Source organism: Emys orbicularis, chromosome 19, assembly GCF_028017835.1.
Source record: "Emys orbicularis isolate rEmyOrb1 chromosome 19, rEmyOrb1.hap1, whole genome shotgun sequence".
NCBI classification, from domain to species: Eukaryota; Metazoa; Chordata; order Testudines; family Emydidae; genus Emys; species Emys orbicularis.
The window spans coordinates 11,305,692-11,322,908 of NC_088701.1; the positions used below are offsets into that span (position 1 = coordinate 11,305,692).

Sequence of the window (17,217 nt, forward strand, 5' to 3'; positions counted from 1 at the left end):
AGAGAAGGGCTACTAGGATGCTCAAAGGAATAGAGGAGCCTGAAGGAGCCTGGCTTGTTTAGCTTAGCACAGTGCAGGTTGAGGGGGATCCCTCTCAAAATACCCTGGGGAGGGGGGGGGGGTGGATGCCAGGGACAGGCAGAGCTAGTGAAGCTGATGGACCGTGTTGGCCCAAGAACTAATGGGGATAAACTGGCCAGGAGTAAACTGGCTGAGCTTCCACCAGGCCCTGGAGAGGCCAGGCTGCAGCCTGCTCCATCTAACATGGAGGGCAGCCCATTTCTCCTGCTATATGGTGGCAGCAGCACAACCCCAGCTTCACCAGACGCCATGGCCTCATGGCATACTACTGCCTTTCTGCAGGGCGGCAGGCAGAGAAACCTGAACTCCCCTCAGCCCAGACTGTAGCGCTGTAATCACCACATGCTAGTCCCAGGCTGCCTTTCCCTGGAGCTGCTGGAGACAGAGCCTGACCGGCAGCATCTGAGCTCAGATCAAATCCTGCGTCGTGACACAATACAAACAGACCGGACCCGGCTCCTCGAAGCCCTGAGCCTGGGTGGAAAGAGCTCTCCAGACTCTCACTCAGTTCCCCTTCTCCCCTTTGTGACAGCCACTCTGAGCAAACTCAGCAGAACCCCGGAGAGGTTTCCCCTTTGCGAATTACACAGGAACATCAGAGAGGCAGGAGCTGCCTGGCTCCATGAGTCCAGTACCCGCTATTGCAGGCTGCCCTATCATACAATCCTCTTCAGAAACTGATCATGCTCCATCTCCAAGCTATCTAGGTTCTCTCTCCCCATTGCACCTATTGGGACGCTGTTCAAGCCATCAGAACCTTAAAAAATGGGAAAGCTCCTCGCAAGGATAACTTGAATGCAGAATTGTTCAAGGTAAATCCTAAATTAGCAGCATCTATCCTGGCCTCTCTATTTACATCAGTCTGGGAAAGGGAAAAAGTGCCAGATGAGTGGACCAATGGGGTTATAGTGAAGATACCAAAGAAAGGAATCATAGAAGATTAGGGTTGGAAGAGACCTCAGGAGGTCATCTAGTCCAACCCCCTGCTCAAAGCAGGACCAATTCCCAACGAAATCATCCCAGCCAAGGCTTTGTCAAGCCAGGCCTTAAAAACCTTTAAGGATGGAGATTCCACCACCTCCCTAGGTAACCCATTCCAGTGCTTCGCCACCCTCCTAGTGAAATAGTGTTTCCTAATATCCAACCTAGACCTCCCCCACTGCAACTTGAGACCATTGCTCCTTGTTTACTGAGAACAGCCGAGCTCCATCCTCTTTGGAACCCCCCCTTCAGGTAGTTGAAGGCTGATATCAAATCCCCCCTCACTTTTCTCTTCTGCAGACTAAATAACCCCAGTTCCCTCAGCCTCTCCTCATAAGTCATGTGCCCCAGCCCCCTAATCATTTTTGTTGCCCTCCACTGGACTCTCTCCAATTTGTCCACATCCCGTCTGTAGTGGGGGGACCAAAACTGGACGCAATACTCCAGGTGTGGCCTCACCAGTGCCGAATAGAGGGGAATAATCACTTCCCTTGATCTGCTGGCAATGCTCCTACTAATACAGCCCAATATGCTGTTAGCCTTCTTGGTAACAAGGACACACTGTTGACTCGTATCCAGCTTCTCATCCACTGTGATCCCCAGGTCCTTTTCTGCAGTACTGCTGCTTAGCTAGTTGGTCCCCAGCCTGTAGCGGTGCATGGGATTCTTCCTTTCTTAGTGCAGGACTCTGCACGTGTCCTTGTTGAACCTCATCAGATTTTTTTGGGTCCAATCCTCCAATTTGTCTAGGTCACTCTGGACCCTATCCCTACCCGCCAGCGTATATACCTCTCCCACCAACTTAGTGTCATCTGTGAACTTGCGGAGGGTGCAATTCATCCCATCATCCAGATAATTAATAAAGATGTTGAACAAAACTGACCCCTGGGGCACTCCGCTTGATACCGGCTGCCAACTAGACATGGAGCCGTTGATCACTACCCGTTGAGCCCGACAATCTAGCCAGCTTTCTATCCACCTTACAGTCCATTCATCCAATCCATACTTCTTTAACTTGCTGGCAAGAATACAGTGGGAAACCATATCAAAAGCTTTTCTAAAGTCAAGATATATATTACATCTACCGCTTTCCCCATATCCACGGAGCCAGTTATCTCATCATACTCTCAGTGATTGTAATAACTGTTGTGGTATCACACTTTTATCAATGCCAAGCAAAGTATTGTATAAGATCATAGTCCAACGTATATCAGAGGCAGTTGATCGTGTTCTCAGAAAAGAGCAAGCTGGTTTTCGGAAAGGGCGTGGCTGTACAGACCAGATCTTCACTGTATGAAACATAACAGAACAGTGCTTAGAATGGCAATGGCAACTCTACATAAATTTCATAGACTTTAAGAAGGCTTTTGATAGCATTCACAGGACCAGCCTGTGATGGGTTGGGTCACAGAGATCCCCCTGGGACTGTCACCTGATGTGCTGAAATTACTTCTGAGCCTGTTTTCCCTGCCAGCTTGGGAGTCCAGAACCCTGCCTTGTTGAGCCAGACATGCTAGCCTGCTGCAACACAGAACCAGGTCTGGGTCACACCCCCAGAGCTGCAGACTTTAACTAAAAACAGTTCAGCAGGTTACCTGTCTCCAGCACCCAGACACCCAACTCTCAATGGGATCCAAACCCCAAAGAAATCCGTTTTACTCTGTATAAAGCTTATACAGGGTAAATTTGAAAACTGTTCTCCCTCTGTAACGCTGAGAGAGATGCACAGCTATTTGCTCCCCCAGGTATTAATCACTTACTCTGGGTTTATTAATAAACAAAAGTGATTTTATTAAGTATAAGAAGTAGGATTTAAGTGGTTTCAATAATAACAGCCAGAACTAAGTAAGTCATAAAGCAAAATAAAACAAAACACACAACTCTAAGCCTAATACATTAAGAAACTGAATACAGGTAATATTTCGCCCTCAAAGATGTTCCAATAAGCTTCTTTCCCAAACTAGACTCCTTCCTAGTCTGGGCCCAGTCCTTTCCCCTGGTACAGTCTTTGTTAGATCCAGCAGACATCTCAGGTGGTAAGCAGGTTTTCTCATGACAGGCACCCCCTTTGTCCTGCTCCACCCCCTTTTTATAACTTTGGCACAAGCCAGGAATCTTTTGTCTGTGCTTGTCCCCATCCCTGCCTCATCAATGGAAAAGTACAAGGATTAAGATGGATTCCAGTAGCATGTGACATGGTCACATGTCACTGTAAGACCCCTAGTTTCCATTCTTCCTGGGTTGGCCCACAAGTACACAAGAAGGTTTAATGGTAAATAAACCATTTACAACCAATTGTCCTAGTCAATGGGAGCCATCAAGATTCTAAACCACCATTAATGGCCCACACTTTGCATAATTACAATAGGACCTCAGAGTTTTACTTCATATTTCTAGCTTCAGGTACAAGAATCATACATGCATACAAATAGGAGCAATATAGTCAATAGGTTATAACCTTTGTTATGATACCTTACAGGAGACCTTTTGCATAAAGCATGTTCCAGTTGCATCATATTCATTTTCATAAGCATATTTCCATAAACATATGGAGTGCAATGTCACACAGCCTGTTGCGCATTCTGCGGGCATATGGAATTCCTTTCTGTATAATCATCATCAAAAGCTTCTATTTCAACTTTACATGCAGTGTTGATCACAGCGATCTCAGTTTTGAAGTCAACAGGAGTACGTCGGGGTGTGTCATTGCCATTGACTGGGTAATGCGATGTACAACAGAAGATATGCCAAGAGGCATTAAATGGACACTCTTCTCATCCCTTGAAGACCTGGACTTCGCAGATGATGTCGCTCTCCTATCACATACCCAACACCATATACAAGAAGGAACAACTCTACGCAACACGTACAGCCAGCAAATTGGACTGAAAATCAATCGCAATAAGACCGATATCCTGACCTTTAATATTACCTCACCATCACCAGTATGGATAGAGGATTATATTCTCACCAATGTAGAAGCATTCACATACTTGGGCAGCACCATCAGCCAGGATGGTGGAACAAGCCAGGACATCTGGAACAAAATCAATAAAGCCAGGAAATCCTTCAGGAGCTTAAATACAGTCTGGAAATCGTCAAAATACAACACCAAAACCAAACTCAAGATTGATCAGAGCTGCGTACTTTCAACACTACTTTATAGTGCAAAATGCTGGGGAATGAGAAAGTATGACATGTCCAAACTGTCTTCATTCCATACAACCTGCCTCAGAAAAATCCTCCGTATCTTTTGGCCCAGAACAATCTCAAACCAAGATCTATTGACACAGTGCAGCTAAGAGGATCCGAGCACCATCATTGCCAGGAGGCGTTGGAGATGGATTGGTTACGTGCTTCGGATGGAAACTGATTCCATCACCAGAGTAGCAATAAGATGGACACCTGAAGGCAAGCGAAAACGAGGCCGCCCGAAAACAACATGGCAAAGAGCTGTGGAAGCCGAGCTGAAAAACCTGGGGTACAGCTGGGGAGCTATTGAAAGACTTGCCAGAAACAGACAGGAGTGTGAAGGAGCTTGGTCACTGCCCTAAATGCCAGAGGCGTAATAAGAACATGATGATACTGGTAGCATGTCATCGTGATGCGGTGGCAGGAGGCCAGTGCTGTGTGTGCAGAGGCAGCACATTGCAGAGCAAGAGGGGGCAAGTTCTCTCTGTCTGCAGCTAGCCTTGGTGTGGCCACTCTGGGAACGCCACAGGCAGTTTTCTGGGACCCAGGTGCAAGGGGGCTCTTGGCAAACTGGCGGAGGAGAGCTAACCAAATGGCACTGATGGAACTTCCTCAGGGGCTGGTCCCAGACTGGGGAACTGCCTGCCACATGAACTAGGGACTATCCCAAACCTCCCTACCTCATGCTCCAAAAACCCTCCTCCGATTGGTCTTCTCCAATATAAACACAGAGCCAGAACCCTACCAAAACAAACCCCTCCTTGGTACACCCAGCTCTCCCCTGGGGAGGGAGGGAGAGAACGAACCACACGTGACAGTTGTTAGTCGCAGCTCATGCAGTGCTGTGGTGATGAGGGTGGGATAAGAGCCTGAATAGAACAAAGGCGCGTGAGGTCCTGGAGTGGAGCTGGCCTGTGGTATCACTAAGGGCTGATGCTGATGGCTGTTCACCGGCTCGCTCCCCAGGACAAAGCTGGGGAGATCATTATGTACGTTGCAGTCGGAATGAGAGCTGAGAAGGGCCTGCTCAAAGGACAAAGGCAGCTGTGCTCCAGCAGCCGGAAGAGAGCTATTAGATTGGGCTAGTTACTGGAGGTGGAAATTGTTCAATTATACCTGTTGTGGCGCAGGGGGGAGGGGATTGCAGTGCCCACCAGCCCCTTGTGCGTGACATTCTGAGCTGCTAGTGAGCGAGGGAGAAACGAGGGACAGTTCTGGGTCTCTCTCCGCCAAGCTGCCTAGCGTTTGGGATGGGTACCTTTGTAAACTCCCGTTCCCCTGGCCCTGCTTTGATGGGAACCCTGGATAGCATCATTAGTGGGAGGGTGGGGCCCGGAGACAGTGCCCTAGAGGGAAGCCAAGCCCTACTGCTGCCCTGGAAGCGGGAGGGCGCTAGGATTTATGTGGAAGCCTGGCAGATCAGCGGCTGATACGTTTGAGGATCCAGTCTCCTGCTCCACAGCCGCTGGGAGGCAGAGGGAATGTTCAGAGGGCTCTGCTGCATCTGTCCTCCCCTGGAAACAGCCCTGGGTGCAGGGGTGTGAAACTGACCGGGTCTGTGATGGTCTCCCTGATTCCCACAGGCTGCCTAATAGCAGCAGTAAAACTGGAATCCACCTGCAGTGTAGCAAAGCCCTGAGCAGCTGTTGAGAGCTGTCTCTGCAGACTCAGGAAGATGACGCTGCCTCAGGATCGGTGTTTGGGATGGGACATTTTTATCACTGTGAGAGCACAACCTGCAAGGCTACAGAAATTCATGGCTCAGGCCCCAGGTTTTCTAGGGAAAGTGTCCCCTCCCCTGCTGGAGAAGGGGGGTTTTCAGGCTCTGCCTTAGACACTGATCAGGCCCTGGCTGTGATGATAATCAGACACCAGTATCATTATCCCCATTTTACAGATGGGGGGGGGAAACAGAAGCACAGAGAGGGAATGCACAAGGTCACCCACCAGACCAACAGAGGAGCTGGGACTAGAACCTGGATCTCCCAAGTCCTAGTCAAGCGCTGTATCCACTAGGTCATGCTGGACTGGCAATTTCCTGAAAATGTCCCGCTGGAGGGGGTGCTAGTGCAGGTTGGCCACTGACATTTCACCACAGTGCTGCACAGACCTGCTCTGAGCAGCTGCCGGTTACACTCGTACTCCCGCTATCAGTGCTCCCGTTAGGATGCCTTCAGAAGATCAGCAGGGCAGGCAGAGCCTGCATCACGCAACTCACGATGGGGCTCCCAGGGGCCCTGTGACCTAATGCTCACGTCCCATCTCCAGTGCGACCGTGCCTTGGCAGGGCTTACAGAAGGGCAGCAGTTCAGGGAGGCTGATAGCTCCAGGGACGAGGGGTGCAGAACGTTGCAGTTAGTTCAGCAAGTCTCCCATGTAAACAGCTCTTGGATTTAGAAATGATGTGCCACCTGCGTGACGAGGCAGCTGCCTGTGCTCCTTTAACTCGCCTTCGGGAGCGGAGCAAGGCTATTGAGCGGGCTAATGCATACGATCAGAGGACAGCTGCTCTCCTGAGTGCTGCCAAGGGACCGAAGCCCTGGCTTCCCTTCCCGCAGAGCCTGGCCAGGCTGGAGCCGCTCAGGACGACGTGGGCGCGACGCCTGCCTGCTCGCTCGGTGCGGGGGACCCTCTTGCACACGCTACTCGGATGATTTCCCAGGAGGCCCCATGAAGGGACGAAGGCGACTGCTTTAGAGACGATGAAGGTGCGATTCGAACTCGAGCCCCTGACCAGGACTGGGGCAAATTGTTCCTCCCATTAGAGCTGATCACTGGAGCCAGCCTGTGCTAGCACGAGGAGACACTGTCCTATGATAACTCTGCCTGCATTTAATTGCTGGGTCCACCCTGTGTTCCAGCGGAGTGGTGCTCAGGACACCTGGGTTCTATTCCCGGCTTTGCCACCAACCTGCCGTGTGACCCTGGGCAAGCCCCTTCCTCGCTCTGCACCTTAGTTTCCTCTCCCGCCCTTTGGCTGTTTGGCCTGTGAGCTCTTTGGGGAGGCACTGTCTCATTGTGTGTAGGTAGGGCACCTAGTGCAGCTGGACCCTCCATCTGAAGTGGGGCTTAGGGGGCTACCGTAAAACTACTAATAGCTGCCTGGTAGGAGACACTCTTTAGCTAATCCTGCCCACACTGAGGGCAGAGGGGTTCCTGTGCAGAATGACCCGGGTCAGATATGATAGCGAGGATTCCCCTGTCATGAGCTGCGTGATGCTGCTTCGCTCCCGCCCCTGCCCATGCCCGACACATGTTGTCGTTTGTAAAGGCCACAGGATAGCAGAAGAGTCCCCGGCGGGCGCCATGGGGCCAGCACGTGGTTGCTCCCTAGGCACGTGTGCAGGGTTTGGTCCCATAACCGACGAGCAGGTCCCATTTCCATCTCCGCCTCGGGCAGCGACAGCCTGTGTGTTTGTTCCCAGAGCAATGGGGGCCATGTAGGTACCTAAGAGAGAGCTGGGACTAGAACAGAACCCAGCAGTCCGGACTCCCGGGCTGGTGTTCATCCCTCTGGGGGCTGCTTTGCGGCCTGCTGGATCTGAGTGGGAAGTTCTGGATCTGATGCGAACCCTGGTGCTCCTTCTGATTGGCTATTTCCTCCTGCTGCTTTGTCTCCTTAGCATTTTCCCATCACCCTGGAGCATTCTTTGAGCTGGGCTGTGCAGAGCCAGTCATTCCATCTGCTAGGAGATGAGTTTGCTGGGGCTCAGGCCAGTCCACAGTGGAGAGGGGGGTCACGTGGCATGTCCTGTTCTCATCCCTGTGGTATTTCAGCATCTCCCAGTTGTTCATTAAGCTCCATGACTAACCTCTGTCTCATGAGGTTCATTCTTTCATCCTCTCCCTCCGGGGAGAATTGTGTGTGCTGTGGAGGGGTTTGCTTTGTTTAACTGTCTGCACTGCTCCATGTTTATATCAGAGAAGGCCAGTTGGAGGAGGGCACCTGGCACTTGGAGCAGGAAATGGGGAGGTTTAGGATGGTCTTTAGCTCATGTGACTGGTACTTCCACTGTCTGGAACTGGCCCCTAGGGAAGCCTTGTCTCTTGCACAGCTTCACCCTCATGGCAGAAAGCGCCCTGGGGCCTGACAAGCAGCGCTGTTGGCTGTGGTCCCCATCCTGGGCTCTATTAGGCATCCTGGGCTGAGGCTATGGAGCGCCTTGGAGAGAAGGACCAATCGCTGGACCTTGACTCGAATAACCCCACAGCTGTTTGCTGTGCTGGCGTTCTCAGCAGAGGCCATGACGAGAGCAAACTCCGCTTCCCTGCCAGGTCCAGGTTGGGGCACAGCAGGGCGCTGTGTGCGTGTGTGCGCACGCGTGTTCCCATGTCGCTGCCCATGCCATATCTGTGCTGCGGGGAGATGGAGACCTCAGTCTCAGCACGGTCCGCAGAGCCCCTTTCGCCAGCGCTGGTGCCCACGACAAACCCCCGAGCCCCAGAGCACGGTGCCGCCCAGCTTCCTCGGTGCCACCCAGCAGTGGATCCAGGCAGCTCCGAGAGCCACCTGTTCTCCAGGAGCAGCGGCACTTTGGCTTGTTGACACTACGCTTGTGCCTAGGGCACTGGAAGCATGGTTCTCCCCAGCTCTGGGCAAATGGGTTAGCAATGCGAGTCTCTCCACATGCCACGGGAGCCCCCCCGGCTGGGCCTGCCGTTCTCGGCTGCTTGGTGTTCCAGTGCTGGCTCGTGGCGGCGTGCTGCATGGTGCTCTGCTAGGGGATGGCAGGGTTATGGTCTTTGTTCGGTGAATCGCGCCTGTCCGTAGCACCTGCCATCTCCCAGGGTGCCACAGTGCATCAGGGACTCCATGCATCCCAGCCCCGCTGAAATGCAGCCACCTCTGGGGTGGAGAGCAATAGCCTGGAGGACAGTCAGTGCAGTGCAAGGAGAGGAGATTCAGGCTGATTGCTACCAGTACTCCAGCATAGGTGCCCACGCCGTGGATGCTCCAGGGCTCGAGCACCCATGCAAAAAAATACAATGGGAGCTCAGAACCCACCAGCCACAGCTGCTTAGCAGCACTGCCAATCAGCTATTTGGTGGCCGGGGGAGAGGCTTGGGAGAGGGCAGCGAGCGGTGGTGGGCAGGGGCCTCAGGGAAGGGCAGGGTGGGAAAAGGCTGGGCATGGGTGGGGCATTGGGGGAGGGGCAGAGTGGGGGGGCGCCCTGTGGTACTCTGGGACTTCTGGTCAGGGCCGGCTCTAGGTTTTTTGCTGCCCCAAGCAAAAAAATGTTTGGCTGCCCCCCACCCCAGCCCTGGGCTCTCCCCCTCCCTCCCCTCCCTCCCCTCCCCCCCCCCCCAACTGCACCCTCCTGCTGCCCCAGCCCTGGGTCACTGGTAAGTCGCTCCCAGGGCGGGTCATTCAGCAGGAATTTTGGATGTGCACAGAACACAGACAGGATTGGTTCCCATATGATTACAGAACTGCAGTAAAGTGGAACAATTTTCAGCTTGTGTGACTGGAGGATATCTGGATGCATATTATAAGACTGTCCTACATAAATGAGGAAAAGTTGAGGTGCCTTTATTATTCTTTCGTTCCATTCTTTGTTTCTGTGGGGAATGCACTATCACGGTCTTCCTTTTAAACAAATAAAACTAAAACTTAAAAAAACAAACAAACAAGCAATGGCTGTTGAAAATAGCAATTCCAGTCCTAATAACCACTGGGAAGCATTTCTTGCTCAATTTATTCTACTTTTTCTATAGCAAGTTACAGTGGATCAGTATATTTGATTTGTGGGAAATGAAGTAACAGCTGCCCAAACTGAGCTTGAGCACTCCTGAATTTTGAGGGTGTTCAAATCTGGAAGGCAGGTGCTAGATTCCCTTTCTGAATATTAGCTATAACTGGAAAGGAAAAGTCAATTTCTGCTTCCATGGCTCAGAAGTGGAAATCCTCCTAAGTGCCTGGTACTCTATCTAAAGCTGCCCAGGTCCAGAGCCTCCCCTCCCTTACTTTTCATTTTAAATTCTAGTGGGATCCACATACCTCCCTTGCTAGACTTCAGATAGAGAAGTGCACCGTCCATTTAGTCCCCCCAATTCCTTCTTTGGGGAGAGCCCAGGGCTGGGGCGGCAGGAGGTGTGGGTGGGGGGAGAGCCTAGGGCTGGGGTGGCAGGAGGTGCGGATGGGGGCCAGAGCTGGGGCGGCCGGGGATGCGGCGGGGGGGGTGTGGGGAAGAGCCCAGGGCTGGGGTGGCAGGAGGGTGCAGGTGGGGGGAGAGCCCAGGGCTGGGGCGGCAGGGGAGTGCAGGTGGGGGCCAGAGCTGGGGCGGCAGGGGGTGTGGGTGGGGGGGAGCCCAGGGCTGGGGCAGCAGGAGGATGCAGGTGGGGGCCAGAGCTGGGGCGGCAGGGGATGCGGGGGGGGGGAGAGCCCAGGGCTGGGGCAGCAGGGGAGTGCAGGTGGGGGCCAGAGCTGGGGCAGTAGGGGGTGTGGGCAGGGGGGAGCCCAGGGTGGGGGGGGGCCCGGCAAAAAACCTAGAGGTGGCTCTGTTCCTCCCATTCACAGCAAGCTGCAGATTTCAGTTCCATACTCCTTTCCTGTTGCTAGTGGCCAAGGGAATGCTGGGAAATGTAGTTCTTTCCCTGATCCAGGGCTGGCTCTATAGGCAGGGAGCTAACCAAGGAACTACAGCTCCCAGGGCCCCCTGTTGGTTCTCCGCTCCCATGCTGGATTCTTGCGCCCCTTGCAAATCTGCCGCCCCAAGCAACTGCTTGCTTTGCTGGTGCCTAGAGCCGGCCCTGCTTCTGGTGTCCATGCAGAATGGACAGGGCGTCAGGGTCTAATCCAGGAGATGCTGTCGGTGGCGAGGAACTCAGTGTCCATAACTGCAACGTTCCTGATTGCGAATCAGGATATTGGTTACAAATCTTCAAAATTCCACAAGTGATTTAGGAGCCTAAATCTCATGGGCGGAGGCTCCTAAATGACTTAGGCTCTGTGGTCACTAAGTGCTTTTAAGATGTGTGCCCCTCCTGGTCATGCTGGTCTCTGTGACTTGGGGGCCTGGCTGGCCCAGGGTGGTGGGACGGGAGGCAGAGAGCTCTGGAGAGGAGTCTGAACCCAGGCAGGGGTGGCAGTGCCTGGGAGCTTTCCCTGCCCATGGCTCTTGGCTGGCCTGGGTGAATGCATTGGTGGGTGCAGTTCAGTGGCTCTCAGACGGGCACCTGCATCGGGAACAGCCTCTGGTTAGCAGCCCCGTTGGGATCCAGTCCGCACTTGGCCTGAATGCCCCTCGAAGGGAGGCACCGCAGCTGGGTGGGCTGAGGGCATTGCCCATGCTACACCTGCTCAGTGGATAGCAGCCTCCAGGGCTGGCACTCTCTGACCTTCCGCTGCAACTGACCGAGGCTGCACAAAATGGATTCACCGGGCCGGCTCCGTCGTATGGGGAAGGGCAGGTTGGCCATGAGTCCGGCCAGGGGATCTGGGCCACCCCTTGGCCTCCCTCCAGGTGTCACAGCCCAGGGTCATCCACTCCAGCTGTGAGTGGTCAGCGAGAGATCCAGGGGGGTCAGGCTAGATGATGGGGACACGCTTCGGTGAGGCTGAGGCACCAGATTCTCGGCAGCAAGTACAGGCCTAGGCGAGCCAAAGGCTGGTGAGCCAGGGTTTTCCTGTCAGATGATGGGGCGGCTGGAAGGAGCAGTGGGGCTGGTCTCTAATCCCCTGGCCCAGCCCTGTGCCAAGGCCATTAATACATTAGCAGCTTTGCTCTTTTGTACACAGCATCTGCGTGGCATGATGCGTATTCTGGCCTTGGCACCAGCACTTGGCATGCCCCAAGTGCCAGGTGCTCCAGGGACTCGCCGAGAATGAACCCGTTCAGCCGACAGCTTCGGGGCAACGCTCTGGAGACCAGCAACAGTGTGCTCTTCCAAAATCTCTCCTTCCTGCGCTGTCATACTGTGCAGCTAGCTGGCAGGTGCTCTCCTCCCCAGAGGTGGCCGCATTTTGATCATGCAGAGAGTGCACTCTGGGATCTTAGTGGCTATAGACAGGGATGTTGGGGGATAGCAAATGATTGTCTGTGTGTATTCATGGGCTTCTCCCACGAGCATGGGGACCAAAGGGAAGTAGAAGCTGATCTCTGTGCATTGTGGTGGCGACTTTCGGCAGGGTGGTCATTACCCTGGAGCTCGTGGTTAAGTCCCTGTTTTCATGTGTCCCCTCTGGGCTGTGGCGAGGATTGTGCCAGTCCTATGCCCATCTTGGGGAGTGTCTGAGAGCACATCCGCTTCTAGCGGGTGGTGGGGGCCTGGCTGGCTCGGAGGGGCAGGACTGGCCCGCAATCACTTGATCTAGGCTAGTAGTTATTAGTGAGTTCTGTCTTCCCACCGACAGCACCTTCTCTTGGGAGCTCCCTGGAGATTTGGGGTGCATGGGTGGGGGCAGCAAATGGTCTCAGTGGGTGCCTGAGTATAGCCAGAATGGTTACACTGCATTGTTGTGTGACCTCAGTGAGTCCCCACCCTGTGCCTCAGTTTCCCTATCTGGAAAAATGGGTTATACCTCCTTCCCAGGGGCTGGGTGAGACATTCTCTGAGCGACTCCTCCCCCCCCCCCCCCCCCCCCGGCCCTGCTCTCCATTCTTGTGCTGAGGGATTCAGGCTGAGCTGAAAACGCAGGGAAGGGAATGGGCCCTACCGGTCTCTGACTCCTGCTAGGTAGCATCAGGGTTCTGGGAAGTCCATCTGGATCCCACGGGAGCACTGAGCATGGCGCCTGCCATCCCGTGTGTGTGTGGGGGGGGGCGGGAGTTGCAGCTCTGGGACACTCCAGCAGCATCCATGGAGCATGCAACTGCTGGCCCCTCTCCTCTGCCTAGTGGTGCTGCCCCCTGCTGTTGGTCTGGGTCTGTTCTGTGACCGATCTCCCACCACCTCAGTGCTGCAGCAACCGGTTGCTGATCGGCAAGATGCTGACGTGCCTGGGCTTACAGGGCTGATCCATCTGCCCCCTTCCTGGGCCCTTCCCCAGAGGCCTGGCATGGTTGCAGAGCCAGGGGGCAGCTTGTTAGATTTTAGCTTCACACGACTCTGGAAACCACGGCCATAGGCAGTTGCCCCGCTGCCTTTATCTCCGCTCTGCCCGGCCGCGAGTCGCCCCCACGCAGGAAGTGACTTGCTGATACAAACGTGGGTTGTGCTGCAAAGATATGATGATCCCTGTACGGGTGCAGTTCTATAGCCACAGGCCAGTCCTGCGAGCGCTGGTGGCTCCAGCGCCGAGGCTGCCTCTGCCGTGCTGCCTGCTTGGATATTAAGGAGAGCAAACCCAGTCTGCTCGTGTCCTCAAGCGGGACAGGCCGGAAGCCCAGTCCAGGGGTGGCTGCTGCTCCTTTGGGGCTTACCCTTGCTCAGCATGGCCTCTACTGCCTTGTGCATGCTGGACTCTGAGGGGTTAGTTGCCATTTGTTAGTCATTGTCTTCTGGCAACACCCTGACCTGCTGTGAGGGCTGTGTTACTTCAGAAGCCCAAGCCACTGCTGAATCTCCAGCCCCAGCTGCAGTGGATGGGGCCTTGGCTAAATCCAGACCACAGGCCTGGAGTTTAAAAGACCCTTGGAAAGTGGATTCAGTTCAGATGTTCCATGGTTGCCCCCAGAACTGGGACAGAGCAAAAGTGGCCCACAGCTCAGGACGGCCTGTGGTGCTAATAACCCTTAGCTCTTCTCTTAACTTTTCCTCAGTAAATCGCACAATTAGGAGGGCCTGACACGTGACTTTTGAATACTTGGGCTGGGCCATACTGCCCCGGTTCAAGAGGGGTCTCTGAACAGGAATAGCAGGGGGCTGCAGGTCAGGAGTGAGGGGCATCTGCAGAGCCCATGAGGGGGGGAACCCAGGACTGGAATAGCTGCGGGTCAGGAGTGAGGGGCACTGGCACAGCTGGTGGGGGCAGCCCAGGGCTGGCATAGCAGGGGGCTGTGGACAGGAGTGACGGGCACTGGCGGAGCTGGGAATGGGGGGGAGCCCAGGGCTGGGCTAGCAGGGGGCTGTGGACAGGGGTGAGGGGCACTGGTGGAGCTGGGAGTGGGTGGGAGCCCAGGGCTGGCATAGCAGAGGGCTGCGGACAGGAGTGAGGGGCACTGGCACAGCTGGTGGGGGCAGCCCAGGGCTGGCACAGCAGGGGGCTGCGGACAGGAGTGACGGGCACTGGCGGGGCTGGGAATGCGGGGGAGCCCAGGGCTGGGATAGCAGGGGGCTGCGGACAGGAGTAAGGGGCACTGGCACAGCTGGTGGGGGTAGCCCAGGGCTGGCACAGCAGGGGGCTGCGGACAGGAGTGACGGGCACTGGCGGAGCTGGGAATGCGGGGGAGCCCAGGGCTGGGATAGCAGGGGGCTGTGGACAGGAGTAAGGGGCACTGGCAGGATTGGGAGTGGGTGGGAGTCCAGGGCTGGGGTAGCAGGGGCCTGCGGACAGGAGTGAGGGGCACTGGCGGAGCTGGAAATGGGGGGAGCCCAGGGCTGGGGTAGCAGGGGGCTCTACTCAGTAGTGAGGGGCACTGGCACAGCTGGTGGGGGCAGCCCAGGGCTGGCGTGGGCAGCCCAGGGCTGGCGTGGGGGGCCGTAGCTGCAGTTCAGGGTCGAAATGCCTGGGCGGAGTTGCGTGGAGAAAGCAGGTTCGTGTCTGCCTTCGCCATGTCTGGATCCAGTCTGTGCTGCCAGCCCCTTACCTTGCACTAGAGCCCCACGTGCCCCGGTGAACGGGGCGTCTGCGTGCCGCAGGTGTAAAGGAACTGCGGGAAAGCAGCAGGGAGGCCAGCACATCCTGGTGCAGAATAGCCCCTGGAGCCTCATTAGGGCCGAGCTGCTAAGTCCTGGTGGGGTAGGGAGAGGCATTGCTTGAGTTATGGGGAAACATAGTGTGTTGGGCAGTGCGCTCACGCACACCCACTACCGGGAGTGGGAGTGAGAGCACAGGTCAGGGTCTCAGGGCTATTGGGTCCTATTCCCAGCTTTGCCATGGACTCACTGTCTAACCTGGGTGAAAGGACTTCTGCTCCCCAGGTCTCAGTTTCCTCACTCTAAAATGGGGATAATGTCCTAACACCTTCCTTCATTGGGGCGGCTGCTTCTGGGGTGCGTTGACCTCTGTGTCGCAGCTCGAGAACAAGGCCCCACTTGGGGAGCTTGCAGGGTGGTTTAGCTGTGGCGAGCCAAGGCCAGGGCTCTGTGTCCGTCTCCCCCCCCCGCCCCCCCCCCCCCCGGCCGTGCAGGGAGCTGGGCTTCTCCCCCGTGGCTCTGTGTCCCTCCCCTGGCCACGTGGGGGGGGGGGGGGGAGAGGGAGGTGGGCTCCTTCACCTCTAATGTCCTGCAGCGTCTCTGTCTGCAGCGTGATCTCCCAGGGTCGGGACCCTGCAATAGGGCCCTGACTGCACATGATCCTGCAGGAAGAAGGTGCTCCCAGCGCTGGGAAATGAGCCTGGTGGCAGCAGAACCTCCACTTGGCTTGTACGTGGAAGCTCTTTGGAGCTGGGGCGGTCTTTGTATTTTGTATTTGTACAGCACCTGGCGCAAGGGGGCCTGGTCTGACTGGGGCTCCTAGGCTGTACCGTGACACCCCAGTAAATAATGTACAGCACCAAGCACAGTGGGTCCCTGGGCCATGACTCGGGGTCCTAGATAGGATTATAAGCCTGGATAAGGGAGCTGCTGAAGGGTCTGACTAGTAGGATGGGATCTTTCCTGTACAGGGCTAAATGGCTACAAAGATAAAACAGCAGCAGGAAAGTTAAGAGCAACAAGCAGGAGGAGAGCGGCGAGATGCAGGGGGCTGATCCAGGCGGCAGCAGCTGCAGGGAAGGAGGCTTTTGTCTTGTGCCCGCTGGGAAGGGAGTAGAGAGACACGAGGGTGTCTTTGACATGGCTTCTGAACTCCCAGGGGCCCCAGCTGTGCCTGGAGAGGCTGCTCGCTGTGAGCTGGAGCAGTGGAGACCAGCGCTTTTGTAGAGTCTCATGCCTTGGGGATGCTCTAGCTGTGGTTGGAGGCGGGGCAGCTCAGATAGCACCGCCCCTTGTTGATCATGTGATGAGAAGGCCCCACCCCATGCCCTGGCAAGGAGAGGGGTGGGAACAGGTTTGTGCTAGCAGGTGCCTAGCGAAGCTGACAGGCTTGGAGCGGCCCCAGATTCTCCTGCGGAAGCCCCGTCTGTCTGGCTGGCGTGCCTCATGTTATCCCCCCAGCAGGCCCAGGCAGGGAGTTACGGCTCCTGATTCTGCAGCTGGGCCTGTGTTTCTTGCTTCACCTGATTCAGGTGTGGAGAGACTCTCAACCCCGAGTGAAGGATGGAACCAGTTGGTGAATGCAGTTCAGCCTGCTTGGGGTCTGGTCAATGCGATGGCCCCAGCCGCTTTGGAAAGGAGTCTAGTTTGGCTTTGAATTTGGGTTAGAATTTGGGAAGGGGGTTTTGCCAAAGAGAACGGCATCTAGGGGCTGTAGGTAACACCACAATCAGCTGGTTTGTGACCACTGCTCACCCTGAACCATGCCCTACCGGGCCAACCAGAATCCGGTGCTTCATAGGGGCAAAACAAACAGATGGCTCCTGGGTGGTACCATAATACCCAGTCATGGACCAAGGCCCCATTTTGCAAGGCGTTGTACATTATTCATTTGGTGTATTACGGTAGTGCCCAGGAGCACCAGTCGTGGGCCAGCACCCCATTGTGTTGGGTGCTGTACATTATTTATTAGGTGTATTATGGTAACACCCAGGAGTGCCAGTCATGGGTCAGGGTACCATTGTGATGGGCACAACAAAAAGATGGTGCTTGGCCCGAAGAGCTGACTATCTAATTGCTTAGCTTGGCCGTGGAAGGTGCCCAGGAGACAGGCCGGCAGTTCCCTGAGCGGGGCATGCCTTGGAGGGGTTCTTTGTGCAGGACTCAGGATTCGAAGTCTTTGTCGTGTTGTCGTCCCCCACACACAGTAGAGGGTCCCTGGATCCC

At 55.3% G+C, this 17,217-nt stretch overlaps 1 protein-coding gene and 1 pseudogene across 1 annotated transcript in view; both read left to right on the forward strand.

Moving 5' to 3' along the window:
* LOC135891988 (adhesion G protein-coupled receptor E2-like) overlaps window positions 1–17,217 on the forward strand; it is a 1,091,233-nt pseudogene that overhangs the window by 358,863 nt on the left and 715,153 nt on the right.
* Window positions 1–17,217, forward strand: part of LOC135891558 (syntaxin-binding protein 2-like) — a 44,607-nt gene that overhangs the window by 4,255 nt on the left and 23,135 nt on the right. The gene's annotated exons all lie outside the window — the stretch shown is intronic.